At 43.4% G+C, this 12083-nt stretch overlaps 1 protein-coding gene and 1 pseudogene across 2 annotated transcripts in view; one reads left to right on the plus strand and one right to left on the minus strand.

Annotated features, from left to right (window-relative positions):
- The window catches only part of SLC4A8 (solute carrier family 4, sodium bicarbonate cotransporter, member 8), a 118536-nt gene that overhangs the window by 101322 nt on the left and 5131 nt on the right, over nt 1-12083 (minus strand). The gene's annotated exons all lie outside the window — the stretch shown is intronic.
- LOC102758439 lies at nt 10394-10955 on the plus strand (annotated as a pseudogene).

A 12083-nucleotide genomic window follows, 5' to 3' on the forward strand; every position in this document is an offset into this window, starting at 1 on the left:
GTGAGAGAGACATCCGCTGGTTGCCCCCCGCATGTGCCCCATTTAGGGGCCTGGGATGAACCTGCAAACCAGTTATGTGTCCTTGACTGGATTTGAACGATGCCACAATTCTTCAATGCCTGGCCTGAAGCTCCAACCACTGCGCCACACTGGTCAGTGCCAAATGTGTCTAGATAGCCCTGTCCTGGTGGTATTTTCAATGATCACTAACCTTGCCTGGTACAGTATGGGGGCTGTAAATTGGCATGGAAATTTAAAGCCGGTTCTTGGTGCACAGCACAAATTAGCAATATATGAGGATGGTAGTTTTTTCATCTTCAGTTGTCTCTGATGCAACTTACACAAAATAATTCTTGTTCTGTTAACTGAATACCACTCTGTAATTGCAAAATCAAAAATTGCAGCTGTTTTGTTGACATTCTGAATGCTTCTAAGTAAATACAATTTTTTTAAATTAAAAAAATGATTGCCAGGAAGAAGCATAGACGGGTTCCTCTATACTATAGGTTTTAGATGGAGCATGGCTCTGCAGATTTCTCCAGAACTGTGAGACAAAAAATTTCTGTTTTAAGCCACACAATTAGTGGTACTTTGTCACAGAAGAGCTAGGAAATTAATACAGATGTCTACAGTCAGAATCTGTGCATTCCACACTAGGCAGGCAGTTGAGCACCTGGTGGAAGTTGTCAATAGTTTTAAAAGGAAATTCTGACCCAGCCAACATGGCTGAGTGGTTGAGTGTCCACCTAGGAACCAGGCAGTCACAGTTCGACACCCAGTCAGGGCACACGCCCGGATTGGGGGCTTGATCCTTTGTAGGGAGCTTGCAGGAGGCAGCCGATCAATGATTCTCTTTCATAAATTCTGACTGTCCAAGCTAGAAGTGCAAGGATCTCACGTTTGAGAGACACACCCTGGGGGCAAGACATGGCTTTCACATGCCTCCTAACTTTGTGCAGCCTCCGCCTTGAGGACTTACTGGCCTGGGCTGGCTCCCCCTCATTAAGTGCAGTCTCCTGCCGCAATGAGCCCACTAGCCAGGACCAAGCTGGCTCTGTTATTACATAATGCTAGTAACCCCTAGGATCCTGAGGACAGCATGGAGCCTCAGAGGGCCCCAGACCGACTTCTGGATCTGATACCGCTGCATGTGGGGCCTGGAACACTAACTTCTGGAGACAGCCGAGACATGTCACTTGTAGTCCAAATTATGGGGGCCACCCGGGTCACATTGTGCCCTCACTATACCTGCGTCTCTCTCACTTAAACCCATCAGGCAAATTTTTACTCATTGTTCACAAATCCGGTCATGTCATCTCTTCCTCCAGCAGGTAAACTAATCACTCCCTCCTGGGCCTCCCATATACATGTCTCTGTTACGGGTATCACCTTCTAGACGAGAAATGGTTCAGGAGACTGGGAGATAGAGACTAGTCTTTCATCTCTGACTCCCTAGTGCCTAGCACTGTGCCCCACACCGATAACACTTTATGGCTTCCACAGAGCTTTCATATACATTAACCTTCCCAACTGTGGACAGACTGTTAGAATGTCCTTGCTTATCCCAGGAAGAAAATCTCTCTCCTGGAATAATTTTATTTGTAGCTGGTGATCTCACTCATTGTACAGAGTTCCCTAAGAGAGACATGCTGGTTCTTTGTACTCCTCTCGTCCTAACCCCATTTACACAGAAGTTACCCTTAGTAAATGCAACTGCAGCTGCTGCCACCACCACACTTCCTATTTTCAAGGAGGTATCTGATAACCCCGTTCTGTTGCTCTGGTGTTTTCTGTCTCATGAATCTCCAGGCAGTCCAATTTGTTTAATACCATGTGATCTGCTGCACCCAGACCACATTTTATGGTCTTAATTTAATTTATTATAGACATTGTGGCATGTCTGTTTTTTTCAGAAAAACAGGCCACCTCTTACATTAGTTATTTGGCCATCAGCTCGCTCTAAGTTGACAAGGGCAGGAACTTTTTATATCTCTTTTTCTAGTAATGGATAATATTTCCTCCTGGAATAAGAATCAAAAACCTTAATAATGTTCATAGCCTTTGATCCAGCAAGTTCCACTTCTAGAAGTTTTACCCTAGGAAAATCAGACTTTACAGCAGCACTATTTATATGTAACAGGAGAGACTTCATTGGGGAATTTGGTGCGATCTCTCCAAAACAAACACGAAGGATGTGGTTGGCCACAGAAGATCAACAGGCCTGAGTTGTAATGAAATGAAGAAATGGTGATCTCCCAGGCTCACCTAGCACTAGCGGAGGTTGAGATACAGCTTGCTCTGGGGAGCTGGGAGATAGACCAGGCACTGGACCAGCCTCTTGCCTCTAGTCTTGGGGTCACTTCCTCTGCAAAGGGGAAGTCCTTAGTTCCCCTGGTTTCTCACGTATCTCCCAGTCCTGCCTGAGAAATTGCCTGGTGCAAGGGCATCTTACAGGATAAAGCCTAGAAAAATGGAGGTCCATCCTTCCCAATCCCTGCTGTGATGTGTCCCCACCTCCCCACTGGGAGGCACCACTCAACTCTCTTTCTCTGCCCTTTAGAGAGTCTGAAGCATCATTTCCTAGGTCTTTGTTGGTAGTTTCTCTCTGCTTCCTCCCTGCCAGACCTGCATTCCTCCCCACTGGCTGCCACCACCACCTCACCCCGCGGGATGCCTCTCTATGAACTGACACAAGAGGCCAAGGGAACAGCAACCACCACCAGATGTACCCTTGTCTCATTTCCATTCCTTGCGCTGCTTTCACTTGCTTTGGGAGGAAACCAAAATGAAAGAACTTTGAGCAAGATCCAAGTGGTCATTCTTGCCTACCTTCAAATCCAGACCAAACTTCGTGGATCAGCCAAACTCATGACTGATCTGTACAGTCCCTGCCCCAGCTCAGAAAACAAGTAAGTAAAGCTTTCGGGTAGAGTCGCGGGCACATACTAAGAAAGTCACATGTTGCCTCCACTGACATTGTCTTCAGGTTCGAGGGTCCCCAGTGCATGTAGTAGAGTTCGACGGCTCTCCTGTCAGCACAGAGAAGTGGCTCCGGTGCCGATGTTGCTATCGCTAAACTTTGGAACATTATGTTCTGAGTGATTTACATGCATTATCTCATCTAAATTTCAAAATAGATTCATATCAACATCCTCTTTTTAATAAGAGAAAACGGAGGTTTAACAACTTGCCAACAACTAAGTTAGTGCCAGCTAACTAAGGGACTTTGTGCCTTCACTCTGAGAGTCTCTCCTTTGTGGGGAGGGATGCTAGCAGGGCCTCCCAGCCCCATATACTGAAATGTGCCTCCCCCCTAGCAGCAGGCCTGTGACGAATGGGTGAAGTGACCTGGCACCTCTGGTTCCAAAGGCAAGAAGTACATGAGTCCCAGCACCAGGACTTCACTCCCCTATGAGGTCTCAGAGAAGCTGCTCACACATGCAGCAGGCTAGAGTCCCATTCAGACATGGCTTTCTCAGCTTTTTAAGTTAAATGATAAGATTCACATTGGCAGTAAGGTTCCCTGGTTTCCCAGGTAGGGTTGTCACATTCCAGGTTCTGTAGAAGATCCCGGTTTTGGTAGACTCAAAGCAAAATCTTAATGCCCTTGGAGGAAGTCTGGGTGCCTTTGGGCTTGTAGTACCCCTATTTTCCCTTTGCTCTCTCCCTTGGCTCAAGAACAGTCCACTGAGTTCTCCCACATAACAGACCTCAGGGTGGGGTGGACACCAAGAGCAGTCTAAGCTCCAGCTCAATAGTGTCAACAGGAGCCCCAGCTCCATCATTCCTCTGCTTCACCCCGTCACTGTGTGGGTGTTGTCCTCAAGTAGGCTTCTGATGGACCGTCTTATTCTTGTCTCTGTTTGTTGTTGTTTTTTCCCAAAGAAATAAAAGCTTTCCCAGAGGCTTCCAGCAGACACTCTTCTTTGCCCATTACTGGCAAGGAGCATGATCGCCATATTGAGCTTGGATTAATGACCAAGGAACCAAAAAATGCCAGGAGGTCAAATGCCCTGACCACTATAACCTTCAAATTTAGCGCCTGTGGGTTCATCAGGCTATTGAATGCCGGGTCTGGAAAGTACATTACAGAGCCCATCAGGGTGTGAGAGTCCATCTCCAGCTCTGAACAGTGGGGCTGCTGCTGCTTCTGTTCTTGAGGCATCCTTGTTTTGTGCCTGTTAGGTCACTCAGTGGTTTGGCAAGCCTGCAATAATTTCCCATAATTCTCTTATCACAGTTAACCCCCAATATTTTGTCTTGATAATTAACAAGCAGAGCCATTTTTTTTAAAGTTTGAGCTCATCCTTGTTGTGAAAATATATGCCTGTCACATGTTACTGTGGTCTGGCAGAATGGGCATATTTTAAAGCACCACTTGGTCTGTCTTCTCTGGGCAGAATGAGATATGAAGGAGTATATTCATGCTCCTCTAAGGTAGTTTGGAAAAAAATTATGTCATGTAAACAAACTGGATAATCCACATCCCCAATCCAGTTTTTCATGGAGTGGTTGAAGGGATCAAATGATTTGGGGCATCCCTTCAAATTGATAAAACTCCTTGGACAAGTAAGAATTTTATTTTTTCCCCTCACTATCCAAAGGTTTTTCTTAGTATCACTCCTCGCCAAATATTACCAACTCGCTCTCTGGCAGTGGGTCCCAACTCTGAGAAAACCTACAAACATCTCCATTGTGTAGGGCTATTTAGGGCTGGGGGTTACAGGACCTCACTGATAATCAGTGCTCTTCAAAAAGTTTCTGTAAATCCTTGATTTCAAACAAAATCTATTTTAATCTGCTCTCAGCAAACTTAACTCACATTCCATTCATTAATAAAGAAAAGATTATTTTCGTTTAGGGCTTTCTTTTTAGTCTCTTCTCCTGATCTCTGGGTCCTTAGAAATCCCTGAGATCAAAGCCCTCTGGCTTTATCCACACACAGATCCAGGTGGAACAAATCCAGGAGAGTGCAGAGGGACAGTGCTTGGCTTTGTGTAGCCTCTGCCCACTCTACCCACCCCACCTGGGGGAAGGACCACTTTGAACCTACATGCTGCCTTTGGAGAGTGCCAATATTTTATAAAGGCTGGATTTAAAATTAGATAGCCGGTAACTGGAAGAGCCAGGACTCGGCTCAGGTCTCACTTCAAAACTATTTTCACTTTGTCAAAACCATATGCTGTTGATGCGTTTGTCTACCTATACACCCAAGAGAACCAACTAGAAATCCATCAGAGCCACAAAGAGAGCTCAGTAAGTTGACTGCTTTTAAAATAACTTTAACCATTGCCGACAATATCATGAAAAAAGTTACTATTTAAGGTACTTAATAAAATCAGCATGAGGCATTCTCTGGGGAGTAACAATAGCTGCCTCTGGGAGGAAAACTGGGTCACCAGGGGTAGTAGAAAGGAGACTTACACTTCACAAGAATTTTGAACTTTTCATTCTTGTGCCATATGCACATCACCTATAGAAAATAAATAAAGAAGGCTCTATGGGAATGAATAAGTCGTATGGCAAAAATTTCAGGACATTAGAGTGTTGTCCCATGTAACAGGGCTGATTCAATTCCTTGTCAGGGCACATGCTCAGATTGTGGGCTCAATCCCCAGTAGTGGGCCTGCAGGAGGCAGCCGATCAATGATTCTCTCTCATCATTTATGTTTCCATCTCTCCATCTCCCTTCTTCTCTTTGAAATCAATAAAAACATTTTTTTTAAAAAAAGGAGACATCAGGACATTAGAATAGGTATTGAGTTTTATTGCCTCTCCTTTACCTTCTTTTTTTTAATTATTTTTTTTCAATTATTATTTTGCATTAGTTTCAGGTGTACAGCATAGTGGTTCCACAATCATATACTTTACAAAGTGTTCCCCTGATATTTCCAGTACAATACTAGAGACCTGGTGCACAAAATTTGTGCACTGGCGGGAGTGGGGGGGTGGACCCTCAGCCCAGCCTGTACCCTCTCCAATCTGAAGCGGATAGCTTGACTGGGAACTGGGGGTCATCTTACCGCCTTTCAGACGGGTCTGCTTAAAGAGGGCCAGGCATGTGGGGGCTGGTGTTAACATCCAGGCACCAGGGGCGCTGTTTGGTTGTTACTGTTATTGTGACGGCATCCCAGACAATTTGCATATTCCTCTATTATTAGTATAAATGCTGTCCTTTATATCTCCATGACTATTTTCTAACTACCAATCTGTACTTTTCAATCCCTTCACCTTTTTACCCAATCCTCCCTCTCCTCTGGCAACCATCAGTTTGTTTTCCGTATCTATGAGTCTGTTTCTGTTTTGTTTGTTCCTTTATATTGTTTGTTAAATTCCACATATAAGTGAAATCTATGGTATTTATCTTTCTCTGATTGATTTATTTCTTAACACAATACCTCTAGGTTCATCCATGCTGTTGAAATATTAAGATATATATACTTTAATTTTATTTATTTTTTTATCCTCACCTGAGGATATGTGGATATGTTTATTGATTTGAGAGAGAAACATCAATGAGAGAGACACATTAACCAGTTGCCTCCCCTATGTAACCTGACCAGAGATCAAACCTGAAACCTAAGTATGTGCCCTGCCAGAAATCAAACCCCCCACAACCCTTCAGTGTATACAGGATGATACTCTGGCCAGAGCTACACCACCACTTTTTTATCTACTCATCAATTGATGAGCACTTGGATTGCTTCCATATCTTGGCTATCCTATATAATAAAAACCTAATATGCTAAGTGTCTGGTCAACCAGTTGGTTGTTCAACCAAAGTGTAATATGCTAATGATATGCTAAGGCTGCTCAACCACTCACTATGACATGCACTGACCACGAAGGGGTAGACGCTCCGACCAGTAGGTTAGCTTGCTACTGGGGTCTGGCCAATTGGGACTGAGTGAGATGGGCCTGCCATGCCCTGGCGCCCTCCCTTGGTCCACCCACCAACCTAGCTGGTCAACCTCCCACATCTCTTCCCAGCCCAGTGGGTCCTGCTGCCTGGCCTGTGCCCTCTTGCAATCCGAGACCTCTCAAGTGATGTCAGAGAGCCAGTTTCAACTCAGTCCCAAAGGCCAGGCTAAGGGACCCCACTGGTGCATGAATTTGTGCACCGGGCCTCTAGTTATAAATAATGCTGCAATGAACATGGGGGTGCATATATCCTTTCAAGTTAGTGTTTTCATTTCTTAGCATATATACCCAGAAGTGGAATCACTGGGTCATAAGGCAGTTCCATTTAAAAAATTTTTAGGAACCTTCACACTGTTGTTGTTGTTGTTTAAATAATGTTTTTATTGATTTCAGAGAGAGTAAGGAAGATGGAAAGAGAGATAGAAGCATCAAGTATGAGAGAGAATCATTGATCAGCTGCCTCCAGCATGCCCCCCTACTGAGGATCAAGCCCACAACGTGGGCATATGCCCTAACTAGGAATCAAACTGGTTTCCTCTGGGTGATGAGAGGACACTCAACCAACTAAGCCACACCAGCCAGGCCTCCACACTATTTTCTACAGTAGCTGCACCAATCTGTGTTCCCACCAACAGGGTAGGATTCCCTTTTCTCCACAACCTTGCCAACACTTGCTGTTGGTTGATTTATTAATGATAGCCATTCTGACAGGTGTGAGGTGATATCTCATTATGGTGTTTTTAATTTTTTTAAATTTACTTATTGGTTTTTAGAGAGAGGAAGGAAGAGGGAGAGGGGGAGAGAGAAACATCAATTTGTTGTTCTGCTTATTTATGTGTTCATTGGTTGCTTCTTGTATGTACCCTCACCAGAGATCAAACCGGCAGCCTGGGCATATCAAGACAATGCTCTAAACCAGGGGTCCTCAAACTTTTTCCCGCGCGGGCCACATGCAAATACAATATATTGTATTTGTTCCCGTTTTGTTTTTTTACTTCAAAATAAGATATGTGCAGTGTTGTTGTTGTTGTTTTTTTTAAAATTAGATTGTTTGTTTTGTCTTTTTGTGTTGAGTTGTATGAGTTCTTTATAAATTTTGCATATTATGGGATGTTTCATTGGTGAATATCTTCTTCCATTCAGTAGATTGTCTTTTCATTTTGTTGATGATTTCCTTTGCTGTGCAAAAAGTTTTTATTTTGATGTAGTCCTATTTATTTTTTCTTTTGTTTCCCTTGCCCAAAGAGAAAAAATGTTGCTAAGAGAAATGTCTGGGATTTTACTGCCTATGTTTTCTACTAGGAGTTTTATTGCTTTGAGTCTTACATTAATGTCTTTAATCCATTTTGAATGTATCCTTGTATATGGTATAAGAAGGTAGCCTAGTTTCATTTTTTGCATGTACCTGTCCAATTTTCCCAACTCTATTTATTGAATAGACTGAATTTACCATATTATATGTTCTTGCCTCCTTTGTCAAATATTAATTGACCATATAGGCACAGTCTCTCCTTTGCTTTTAATTCAAAGCAATACTGAACAACTTTCAGATGCTATCAGATAGATGCAACCGTTTCTAACGAAATTCATTGTTTTTTCAAACACTAAGAAGATAGGAATTTCCTTTCTTATTTTTCAGAGACAGATAACAGGTTTTGCTGTTAGCTGGTTCATGGTTTGCTCTGGGGGATAGTTTATTACTCCTTTTATTACTTTCCTTTGAGCAAAATAATTGTTAGGTTGAGATCCCATTACCTCTGTTTCAGAAGGTTCAGTGTGCATACCATTTCTTTAAAGAGAGCTATTAAGCAATCAGATATCATAATTTTAGGAAGAAGGAGTTCTCACAACAAAACCTTGCAACATTTATGTGTTTTATTCTTCACGATTATTAAATGTCTCTTTTGCAAAAGGTACACACAGATCCTGGACATCTTGAGTACTTTTAAGGAGAAAATCTTGTGTTACTTAAGTAGAAAAGTGCATAGTCACAATTTGCCAATCCCACGTGTTTCCCAAGAAAGGAAAAAGTATTCATTGTATGATATGAGACTTCTGTTATATTTTTGAAAATGGACCAAGAGTCTCCCAGAAAATATAATATTTACAATAGGAACCAAAATATAAAATACTGAGGAGTATGCCAATAAGAACTGTGCAGATTGGGGAGCGAGAGCACCAGAAAATTTTCTGCAGGTCATAAACTAAGGATTCAAGTCAATGAAGGGACTTGCAGAAAGTAGTGGCGAAGAGTTAGACCCTGAGGTCACAGGGACCTGCTGTGCTTATATACTGCTGCTTGGGAAAAAACAAAACGGGGCGGGGCGGGGCGGGGGGTGGGGGGGTGATATTCATAGTACCCATTTTTCTACTCCTTCCTAGAGAAGGGGTATTGTTTCCTATGATGCTGTCTCTGTCATACCAGGTTTCATAATGGATAAAGATGCCAGCACTTTCTGCAGCAAAAGGGGTAGAGGCCAAGACAACTGGGCCTAAACTTGTGAAAAGCTGTATTTTCAAGTGGAATCTCTGCTATGAGTTCTTGTCCAATGTCCACAGTCTCATCTCATGCATGGTCACTGTATTAGTCATGGTTCTCTAGAGAAATAGAACATAGATTTATTTTAAAGAATTGACTCACATGACCAAGGGTGCTAGCAAGTCTGAAATTTGTGGGGCAGACCAGCAGGCTGAAAACTCAGATAGGGTTTCTATGTTGCAATCTTGAGGCTGAATTGATTATCTCTCCCCACCCCCTTTCTAATCCCCCAAACCTCAGGCTTTGCCCTTAAGGCCGGAAACTGATTGGATGAAGTCCACTCACATTGTGGAGGGTAATCTGCTTTACTTAAAGTCAACTGATTGTATATGTTAAGGACATTCACAAATGCCTTTTAAGCAACCTCTAGACTAGTATCTGACCAAACAACTGGGCACCATAACCTAGTTAAGATGACACATAAAATTAACCAACACAGCCACCTCCCAGCTATAAAGGGCCTCTATGACCCTCTCTCAAACTACATTTCTTTTCCTTATTCACCTCCAAGGGGTTAGTTAGCATTTCTCCCTTCAGATCCTCCTAACACAAAAAGACTGATAAAAATCTCTTTCCTGTAGGCTCTGTGACTACCTTTAGTGGTCCCCTCAGTGCTTCCCAGGCTAGCTCACACACACACACACACACACACACACACACACACACACACACGTGTGCACATGCTATTTCTTGGGGGGGGAAGGAGCTACGTCAGGAACTCAAGCTGATTTATCTTATAAATGTCAATATAAGTGACTTTCTGACTCCTCGCTCACTTGAGGTGGGACAGAGAGGGAAGGAAAAACCTGTACATGGACTTAACCTAGTGGGACAGCCAGCTACATATAATAGAAAAAAAAAAAAAAAAGGAAAACAACCTAATGTCCTGTAATGACTGATTGATTAAATTTTAAAAAAAAGATTTATCGCTCTCTAGCTGCCATCTTGCGTCCCCGCGTGTGTGCGCTTATTCTCAGCTGGTCTGCCCTAGACCCCCTGAGCGTCAGCCCTAGTCCCCCGCCCGGCCCCGTTTCCTCTCCAACAAGATGAAAGAGACTATCATGAACCAAGAGAAACTCGCCAAACTGCAGGCTCAAGTGCGCATTGGTGGGAAAGGAACTGCTCGTAGAAAGAAGAAGGTGGTTCACAGAACAGCTACAGCAGATGATAAAAAACTTCAGTTCTCCTTAAAGAAGTTAGGGGTAAACAATATCTCTGGTATTGAAGAGGTAAATATGTTTACAAACCAAGGAACAGTGATCCACTTTAACAACCCTAAAGTTCAGGCATCTCTGGCAGCGAACACTTTCACCATTACAGGCCATGCTGAGACAAAGCAGCTGACAGAAATGCTACCAGCACCTTCAACCAGCTCGGGCGGACAGTCTGCCAGTTAAGGAGACCGGCTGAAGCTCTGCCCAAACAAGCTGTGGATGGAAAAGCGCCACTTGCTACTGGAGAGGATGATGATGACGAAGTTCCAGATCTCGTGTAGGATTTTTTTTTTAAATATATTTTATTGATTTTTTACAGAGAGGAAGGGAGGGCGAGAGAGAGATGGAAAAAAATTTATCTACATAAAGTGATTCATGATCTTATATGAGAGTTCATCACCTTGAAAAATATATAATATAGTAAATTAAAAAATTCAGGTCATAAAACAGTATATTTGATATGATTCCAATTTTAATATACATAGTAAGTACACTATGTATGTAATTTCATATATATGTATACATATAATTTCATGACTATACATACAGTCATCTAATATAGATTAAAGACAAATCATTATTTTCTACTAGAGGCCCGGTCCACAAATTCATGCACCAGTGGGGTCCCTCAGCCTGGCCTGCGGGATCGGGCTGAAACCGGCTCTCCGACATCCCCCGAGGGGTCTCGGATTGCAAGAGGGCGCAGGCCAGGCAAAGGAATGTGGGAGGTTGGCCAGCCAGGGAAGGACCTCAGTAAGGCTCCAGGGCATGTTCAGCCCATTTCATTCAGTCCTGATCGGCCAGACCCCAGCAGCAAGCTCACCTATCGGTTGGAGTGACTGCCCCCTGGTGGTCAGTGCACATCATAGCCAGCGGTTGAGTTGCCTTAGCATATCATTAGCATATTACACTTTGATTGGTTGAACGGCCAACCAGTCGACCAGACACTTAGCATATTAAGCTTTTATTATATAGGATATCAGTAAGGAAAAACACTGCTAATTAAATTATGATACCAACAATTTAAGATACACTCTGATTTCAGAAATGTTAAAAAATAAAAAAATATGCATCTTAGAATTGATGGAATACATGTGTATGTGAATTATATATGATAGAGGCCCGGTGCACAAAAATTTGTGCACTCAGGTGGGGAGGTCCCTCAGCCTGGCCTGTGCCCTCTCATAGTCTGGGACCCCTCCGGGGTGACCACTTGCTGGTTTAGGCCTGCTCCCCGGGGGATTGGGCCTAAGATGGCAATCAGACATCCCTCTGGCAGCCCGGCAGCCCTCAGGGCATGTCCACTTGTCAGCGAGGAGTAGCCCTAAGCTGCAGACATCCTTACCACGGCTGAGGAGGCAGGAGAGGCTCCCACCACCACTGCTGTACTGACAGCCCTCAGCCTGGAT

This window comes from Myotis davidii, unplaced genomic scaffold (genome assembly GCF_000327345.1).
Source record: "Myotis davidii unplaced genomic scaffold, ASM32734v1 scaffold233, whole genome shotgun sequence".
Taxonomy (NCBI): domain Eukaryota; kingdom Metazoa; phylum Chordata; class Mammalia; order Chiroptera; family Vespertilionidae; genus Myotis; species Myotis davidii.